Here is a 9,914-nt window from a genome sequence, read left to right on the forward strand (position 1 = left end):
TATTTACAAAATATTCCGAACTTTTGGTATATTCCTTATCTACACGACTTGCAAATCAAGTTTTCAAATAATTAGTTTAGATTTTACTACCATCGATATCTCACTTATAGAACTATATATACCATTCATTCTACGTTGAAGAACAACATTCACATCTAGATCAAAACCAAAAAAAATGTTGAGCAATGCAAGTTTCACACCTCTCAAAACGTGAATCCATTTAAGAGTAAATAGTGATCTCAAGTCAAATTGCTTCATTTCTGGCAACAAAACACCTCATTCGGTAGGAAAAACTCTTCAATTGGTTCTTGCCGAAGAATATGTAATTTTTGAAAAATCAAATATATTCTTATAGGTTTTATGTTTATCAAAAATAAATACAAAAACATATTTTTAGGGTGAAAAAAATATATGCTTCATGCAAAAAGAATAACATTTTAAGTGTTCAATGAAAACTACCACTTCAAAATGGCGAGTGATTGAAACCTATTCGATTTAGCAACTGTCCAATATCGGCCAACAAGCCATCGCAAAATATGTTTTAGATGAGCATAGAATATATTATTAACAACAATTATTAACAACATCACATTTATATAAAATATAATAAACATCAAACATTGCAAACCCAAAAAGAAAATCCGCATGGGGGCACGGATCAAAAGTCTAGTAAATAATTAAACATTTAGCATAATCTTTTTTTTTCTCTACATATAAAAGACTCAAGTCACTCAACCATCTGTTCTTAAAACACACTCTTTCTCTCATCTCCATCAAACAATCTTTCTTTTCACTCATCAAGATGAGCAAGTTGAAGGCAAAATTCCAGTGTTGCCTTTTAGGAATTGGCCAACTCTTTCCATGGAACACCATCCTCACAATTTCTGACTACTACTACGAGATTTTTCCTGTAAGTCAATCTTTTAGCTTTTGCAAAAGAAAAGATGTATAACTATTTTCTGTAAAACTTAAAAAAACCAAAGATGTATCATTCTTTTCTCTGAGGATCTTTTTGAGAAATTTACCGTAAGATATTTTTCTCTTCCTGTAAGAGGCATTTTATATCATTCTTTTCTGTATATATAATTCAGTTTGTGTTATTTTTTTGAATTAAAGTTTTCGGTTAAAATCAATTAAGGAGAAGGATCAGAACATTGGCCTGATTCTCTCTTGATGAAGAGGAAATACAGATCGCTCAGTAATTCAGTTGTGTTCTTCAAAATAATTTATGGACACATAGGAAAAAATCGAAATATCTAACTATGCAAATTAAAGTTGACATATGAAAACAATCAATCAATGACAATATCATTTACCAATGCATGAGAGATAATATTAGTTTTAATAAATGTGAATTATGTATAATAGGAACGTTAAATATGATGATGCAATAAATATGTGATATATAGCAAATCATTCCGTATCTATAATCATATTCAATTTAGAAATATCATACAATTCTCAACAAGTGGTTTTTTTCTTCTTAACTTATTACTTGCTTATTTTCATATAAAGGGTTCTTTTATCATTTTTACATGTGCAGAACTATCATCCTGCTCGGGTACTTGCTTTGGTATACCAGCCTTTCGTTCTGGGAACCATATTTACATTGGTTACTAAGGGCAAGAAAAGCAAAAACCAAAGGAGAATATTGGCTGGTTATTGCCTCTTCGTCATCGGCACCATTTTCCTAATAACGGTAAGTGACTCTTGTCATATATTCCTTATTAATATAAACTTGTTAACATACTCTTCTAATTTCATATAAACCATCAATCTAAAATATTTCAAATGTGATTCTTTTGTACTCATTCACAAATATAATTATTTATAAAATAATTAAACTATAATAATTAGTTAAAAATTATTATATTTATTTATCTTATATATAATAAATAATTATTTAAATAGTAATATATTTTCTCGTTTTATACATATAATTTATGTATAAAATCAGACGGTTTTTTATTTTACTTATTTTGGTGTATATAGAATTGAGGTATTCTTCCGAACAATTGTTTTGGGTCTAAATGGGTAAAAATATAATACTTTAAAACTATGTTTAGTTTAGTTTTCTTTGTCTTAGATTTGTAAGTAAATATTTTATAAAATTTGGTATATGTCATTTTGAAAAAAAAAGAAGAAACAAAAAAAAAGATATCAGTTCATCTAATTTAGTTTGATAAATTAAAAATCATAATTTTATATTTTAACTGATTATTTAGTTTAAAGTTAGTTGTAATAAAAAAAATATGATCGGATTAGATGATTAAATGAGCAATATTTTGATCGATTTATATTTTAATATATTTTTGTTTTTTAATTATTTTATAATATATAATAAAATATTTTAGTTGTTTTCTTTTAATACTATAAATTTTGATCTTTACATACATGTAAAATAGTTATTCTTCTTATTTTATGTAAAATTACATTTTAATATATGTGAACCTAAAAAATGAATTGTTTATAAATTAAGAATTTTATAAACTAATAAAATATAATAACTGTAGCATTATTATTTTATAGAGTTTCAACTGTATGAGATTCTGTTGTGAAATAAGTCACTTCCTCTCTAATCAATTAGATGGAATAGTTATAAAATTTCAATTTAGTTATAAAATTTCAATTTAGTTATAATAACTGTAGCATTATTGTTTTAATTATTTTTTCTAAAATTTTATTTTTCTGAAAATATTATTTTAACTTTAGACATATAGTATACCTTAAATTATAAACCTTAACCCCCAAACCCTAAACCCACCTTCCCTAAAATATAAACCATAAATTTAGATTAGTTAATTCTAAAGGTAAAGATGTTTTTTTTTCTAATGAAACCTATTTAGTGGGGGTTATTGGTTCTAGTATTTTAATGGATTTACAAATATTTTTAGATTTTAGAAATATTTGATAAATCCATGATTTGTAAATCAAACAAATGGATTTAAGAATAATTCATATGAATTTCAAAATCAAACAGGTGAATTGTTATAAATCAATGAAATAGATTTACCATTATGATGGGGTCTGGAGAAATTGTTCAGAACAAGTGTTCGTTAGTTAGTGTGGTAAGGTGACACTTACGTATAAGAGGGCAAATGCTCAAAACTTTGAAATATGCAGTAAAACAGATAATTCAATCAAAAGTTTCAAAATTATACAGAAAAAAAAATTCAATTACCATTACATAATGTCTGACAAGTAAGGGCATAAGTAACCATACAAAAAATGCTAATATTAGAAGAACGATTTAAGCCCTAACAACCAATTAAAAAGAATGAAAGGTAAGAACCATGTCTGAGGATTGAGAAGGTATTCATAATCAATCGCTGGTGACTGCAAAACGAAGAAGGTGAAGATGTGTTTGGTATCCAGAGAAAAAAATAATGATAAATAAGATACGAGATATTGACTAAACATACAAGATAGGAAAACTTGTCCAAACATTAAAATCCAAGTCAAAATAACATGTACGAGTTCAATATTTGCTCTTTTGTATTTTTACCTTAAAAACATTTACAAATCCACTCAATTCCAATTATAAATCAAATCTTTAAATAAATTCATACTATTGAATAACACTTGATTTTAAAATCTATTTTAAAATCAATGAACCAATAACAGTAGATTTGAATATGAATTTTAAAATCACAGAACCAATAACAGTAGATTTGGTTTGGATTTTCAAATCCACTAAAATACATAAACCAATAACAATGTTTACGGTTATTTTGTGATAAAAACATTTTTAAAACTATCGTTTGGTATTTCTCTTAACAATTATATTGTGATAGGTGGACTTGGTTAGCAAAGGAAAGGGTGGATTATTCCCCTTCCTCCTTTTGTGCTTTATAGCCGCAACTTTTGGGGTTGCGAACGCGCTCGTGGAAGGTGCCATGATGGGGGATCTTTCCTGCATAAGCGGTGATTTGATTCAGCCGTTTGCAGCGGGTCTTGGTGTAGCAGGAGCGATAACTTCTGGTTTGAGCCTCTTTACCAAAGCGGTCTTTCAAAAATTCTCGGGATGGCCTAAGGAAAGGCGCAAGTAAGCCTTTATATTATTTGAATTACACTACACATTTCTATATGTGTGATAAATCTCACAACTTTTTTTCCTGATGAATCCAGTATTATTCTTGGCGATATCTTCATTGATTGAGTTACTCTGTGTAGTCATATACGCGTTAATGTTCCCGAAGCTCTCCATTGTGCAAAATTATCAGGCACACTCCGTATCAAACGAGCTGGAAACCGCTCAAGAATCAGGAGTCCTGCCAGCTGGCAATTTAGAGCTGGCCCATGAGAACATTTACAAATTGATCAGCTTGTTCTTGACGTATGCATTGACACTGTCCATATTTCCAGGATTCCTGTATGAAAACACGGGAAAGCATGAGCTAAATTCTTGGTTTGTTAATTTATATGTTTTCAATACGAATATATTCCTCAAGTGTAATTTTCATATTTATTTCATGTTGACGTGAAAAAAAAACTGATTGCAGGTACCCTCTTGTCCTCATTACATGCTTCAATGTATGTGATGCTCTCTCGAGATACACTACCCTGATCAAGCCACTTAAGATGGAATCAGGGACATGGATAACAATTTGTGCGCTTGCTCGTATTTTGCTCGTGCCTGCATTCTATTTCACGGCTAAGTATGCTGATCAGGGTTGGATGATCTTCCTAACATCATTTCTTGGAATAACCAATGGTTATCTAACCGTATGCACTCTCACTGGTCCATCCAAGAAAATCTATAATGTAAGATGTTTACTTTTTCTAATTGATGATTTTCTGTATATTTATAAAGTTAGAAAACAAAGTTTATAATAAAATTTATAAATGTGTGATTGATAGGCATCAGAATCCAGTTCTTTGGGGAACATGCTTGTAGCTTCAATGCTATGCGGGATTTTTGCAGGAGCTTGTCTTTCCTGGCTTTGGCTTATTGGCAGCAAAATCTCGTTTTAGTATCATGTTTTATTTCAGTCAATTCTCAAAAGCATTGTTGATTTCGACACATGTCAATAAAATTTAATATTATGACATATGTTTTAAAATTATTTAATTATTTAATAGTAATTTTCTTTTTTAAAATCCTAGCAAATAATAATTGTATAAATTATTTGAGAGCAGTTTTCCTTTTCTAGCATCCTAAAGGAACTGCTATCCTATGACTTGCTAAACGTCTCAACCACGTACAAGAGATTTGAAACAAATAATACATTTGTTTTGTACAGCTGCTTTTGAAAATGTGATTGTTGTTTTGTTACAAGCTGTCTTTTTGTTTGAGATCATGTCCAACATTTTGTACACCTCAAAGGGCATATCTCAATTTTATATAAGCAAATTGTAGAATTCAACAACATGAATAATCCTTGAAAAGACACATGTGTATTGAGGGAGTAGAAGTGCAAATACAGATCCGATGAAAAGAACAAGAACGAAAGGCCAAATAGGGAAAACAGTCTCTTAGTTGTATACAACTTTAACTCAAACACTTGATGCGCTTTCCACAATCATCATGTCTTACCCATCCTCACCATCCCTAAACCAGAGCCACTACCCAAATGCTTGTACTCTTTAGCCTCAAGATGATCGTCATGCTCGGCAAAACCAGTGCCTCCTTTCTTCAACCCAACCAAGTTCCTGTCCTTGCAAGGTTTGTCACACACAAGACAGACTTTGTCCACAGGCATAAACTTCTCACCGCACTTCTTGCAGAAAACATGTCCGCATGAGCTAAGTGCCACAAGAGACATCGTGTTGGTGAGAGTGACTTTGCAGCTCGGGCAAATGTAGGTTTTGTCATAAGAGCTTGAAGACGACGATTTAGCCTTCTTCTCTTCCTCTTCGCTGTTATCTTCCGTGAAACGGATAGCAAATAGGTTCTTAAGCTTGAGCTTCTCTTTGCCCTCTGGACAGACCGTATGAGTTTCCGGAGCTTCTACTCTAACTGAAGCTCCAGGTGTAGCCGATGGAAGCCAGAAGGCTTTCATCGTCCGAAGCGCTTCCTCTTCAAAAGAAGTCGCCTTTACACTGTTCGCCCATGGAAACCATTCTTGTCTTGGCTTTGGCTCTTGTCACTGTACCGAGGCAAAGCACCATGGTTTTGCTGATCAAATTCGTCGAGCTCTCTAGCCTTTTGTAACATAAGCCTCTCTTCTTCTTCGTCCTTATCTTGATTCTTTTGAGAAGCATGGGCAGCAAGCCTCCTGAGAAAAAATCTACATGTTAGTATCACTTCTCTCAAGATATTAGCATACAGTGCAAAGACATATCACACATGATAGCTCTTCAAGAGACCCATTCACATAGTATCACAAAATGTCGCAACAAATATACAAGTTAGAAGGGTCAACTCTAAGCACCTTTCTACCATAGACAAGCATAAACAAAACTATATGCAACCAACAATAAGTCATCTAACCCAAAATTGAAACGTCACAAGCATCTCCAACAAAATCATAAGAGTTCCGTATCCTGTTTTTCTTTGCTAGTCCAGTCGGTAAACAACTCCAGCAAAACAAAAATAATTACTATGGGGAGTAGCAACAACAACAAGACCAGAACTCATTGAGCTATAGTTGAGGTCACATTAGAAGCACATCACACTTAACTACTTTAAGTGTCAAACCATTATGACTTATGAGGGATGAACAATGACTTAAGACCTAACTAAACCAAGAGTGTCTCCTTCAAAATAATCAATAATCCAACTCCATACCAGTCACTTAGGCATCAGAACCGAGAATGATAATGGTATTCCACAACAACTCTATCTACATCTTAAATCTATAAACAGGAAACATATGACCCAATAAAGAAGTTAACTTTGTAACACTAAGAGAAGACCCAGAAGCTGAAATTGAAGGTGGATACCTAACTAAACAGCAGTCACTCAGGAATCAGAACAGCATATAACTATCAAAGAAGGTAACTTTAAGACTTTAAGAGAGACCCAGAAGGTGGGAATGGAAGGAGGATGAGTTTATATATATATATACCTCTGGATGTCTTTCTTCTGGGCGAGGAAGCATTCGAGGATACACTCTCTGCAGAAGACATGACCCTTGTGGCAACACATGGGATCGATGAAGGGTTTCAAGCGAGGGAACAGGCATCGAAGGGCTTGATCGAGTCTTTCCCCAATCTCTCCCTCTGGGTTCCGTACCCTAGCTTCTTCTTCTCGTCGTACGTGAAGTACGCGAGATCGTTGTTGTTCTTCGAGTGTCTTGCGGCATCTTCGATGCTGAATGGGTAGAAGAGGAATCAGGTGTGAGAGAGAATATTAAGGATCCAATCGCAAACCCTGAAGATTGGGAACACCAAGTTTGGTTTTTCAGATTGGAAACATATTTTTAGATTTTCCTGTGTTTCGCACTCATTTAAAGTGTTTATACAACCGCATCCTTCACCGTCCAATATAATCTTAACGGTTGTCAATGGTTTGCTTAAACCTATCTAACGGTTTGTAGTCGGGACTATTTATTTTCACCTCCCTCAAACTATGTTATTTCAAAAAGAGTGAATTGGCTGAAATAAAAAGAATGTAGTAATTAGGAAAATACATAATATTATGGGGAAAGAGTGATGAAGAAGGGAAAAAAATTGGGAGGAAATAAAGTAGAAAAATGCAAATATGGTAAAAGTTGTAGGCATTGAGTGCAAATATTCAAAAAAAGACCTTGGAAAGCAAAAGCATATTTACAAGTTAATTCATTTTATCTAGTGTTGTTTTCTTTTTTTTTTTATTTTTATCATCGATTATTACAGATTTCATATAAACTCTGTAAACCATGTTGGTGGCTCTTCATCCATGTGCACAACAAAATACGCTTGGTTCCTAGCTCTTCGTGCTAGTCCATCAGCCTTCAGATTGTGTGTGCGTGATACATAAATGATTTCTGAGATGTGAAAGTTGTCTTGCAAGGTCTTGATATCTTCCAAATAAGATGCAAAAGTAGGCCATTCTCCGGTTCTGACACCATCTCACCAATTGAGAACAGTTTGTGGCAAACGTAGCCCTAAACTGATGCAATTCCGCATACACTCCATTGCCAAAATTGAAGCTTCCACCTCAGAGTGAAGAGGAGATAGAGAAGCTCGGACATTTCTTACCCCATTAGGCCTGCAAATCCTTGAAGTGTGTTGTACCACCCTTGACCAGAAACATCCTTGTCCTTCCAAGAAACCATCTATGAAACACCACTGTCCTGGTATAGACGGCAGTCCGGAATCTGCTGATCTATCACCGGGCTAGATATCAACTGTGCATCTTCCCAAATTTTGCTTCTATTACTGTTATTTTAAGTGTTTCGCAGTGATCGATATCCAAATTACTGAACGCCTTGTTGTTTCTTCCTTTCCAGATATACCATAAGATCCATGCAAAATGATGATCATCCATTTTTGGTAAAACTCTCCAAAACGATGATTCATATTTGTGTATAAAGACTCAGTGGGAAAATAGTTGGATTAGATGGTATTTGGGATAAAGCCCAAACTTGGAGTGCCGTAGGGCATTCAAAAAATATACATGGTTTATTGATTCTTCCGGAGCACCACATCTGTCACAACATATATCCCCTATAAATCCTCTAGCATGTAAATTCTTTCTCACCGCTATACATTCTGACACCAATTGGCATCTAGTTTTGTTCTCTTCATCTTGATTATGCTATTAGCATTAGTTGTTATTTGTTTGATATTTTAATTTAATAAAGTATAAAAAATTCATTTATGATTGCTTTTGTATACATTGTGTGAGATTTTTTTTAATATTTAAAAACTCATTTCACAACATAAATTCAAGTTAATATTATATTTTATAATTATGGTGCATAGATGAATTTTTATCAACTTTGTACCTAAGGATAGAGAAACACTATACTTAAAGTTTAAATCGAAATAAGAATTAAAATGAAAAAAAAAAAATGAAAGTTAAATAACGCTAATCAAGTCAATGACAACATTATACACTTTCTTATGTACTAAGTTAATATTTTATTAAAAAGTTTTAAAAAAATCTTTTGCTAGGACTTTTGTAATTATATTTTATAAATATTCTTTTTTTTTATTAAAATTAAAAAAATACTATTTATACTCTTTTACTATTTTGTTTAAGATTTTAGAAAAAGAAAATTATTGTCCTATAACTTTTACAATTATATTCTCTTTCGAATTTCAGAAAAGGTAGATTTCAATCAAATAATTATTTCTAGTTACTAATAAAAACAATTTACTATTTTAAAAATTTGTATCAATACTATTTTAAAACTTATATTTTAATTAATAACTTTTAGTTTCATCATCAAATTCTTTCTTAAAAAATATTATCAAATAACTTTTTACAATTTTCTTTTGGTAGGACTTAAAAAAAATATGATACAGATTTCTTTTGTTTAGGGTTTTTTTAAAGGAAAACAATTAGCAAATATTCTTTTACAGTTTTTAGGGTCTAAGAAAAGAAAATAAATATTACATAGTCTCTTACATTATATTTTTGTCTAGTATTTAGAAAAATATTACTATCAAATAATCATTTACAGAAAAGGAAATTAATAATTATTTCAAAATTCACTAACATTTTAACAGTTTTTCTTGTTAATTAAATAATTTTTTTAAAAATTATTTAAATAAATTTTACTATCATGTTTATCATTAAATTTTTAAGTAAAAATTACTATTAAATTATCTCTGGTCAGATTTAAAATAAAAATAAATCTATTTGGTTAAGATTAAAAAAGAAAAGATATTTTACAAATCTTTTTCATTTAAGCTTTTAGTAAAAAAAGAAAGCTGTTTTCACATAATGGTAGATTTTTATTGACACATTCACAACCTACTTTTTAATTAACACACTTTAACAATCGCTATGGTGAAATATTGGAAGTTATTTTTATTTATAT

The 9,914-nt window shown here is 31.4% G+C and overlaps 2 pseudogenes; one reads left to right on the forward strand and one right to left on the reverse strand.

Moving 5' to 3' along the window:
• The first annotated feature begins 745 nt into the window (after positions 1-745).
• LOC130502189 (equilibrative nucleotide transporter 7-like) lies at positions 746-5,016 on the forward strand (annotated as a pseudogene).
• Positions 5,017-5,375: 359 nt separating this feature from the next.
• LOC130502188 (E3 ubiquitin-protein ligase CSU1-like) lies at positions 5,376-8,201 on the reverse strand (annotated as a pseudogene).
• Between the last annotated feature and the right edge of the window lie 1,713 nt (positions 8,202-9,914).

Source organism: Raphanus sativus, unplaced genomic scaffold, assembly GCF_000801105.2.
Source record: "Raphanus sativus cultivar WK10039 unplaced genomic scaffold, ASM80110v3 Scaffold0429, whole genome shotgun sequence".
Taxonomy (NCBI): Eukaryota; Viridiplantae; Streptophyta; class Magnoliopsida; order Brassicales; family Brassicaceae; genus Raphanus; species Raphanus sativus.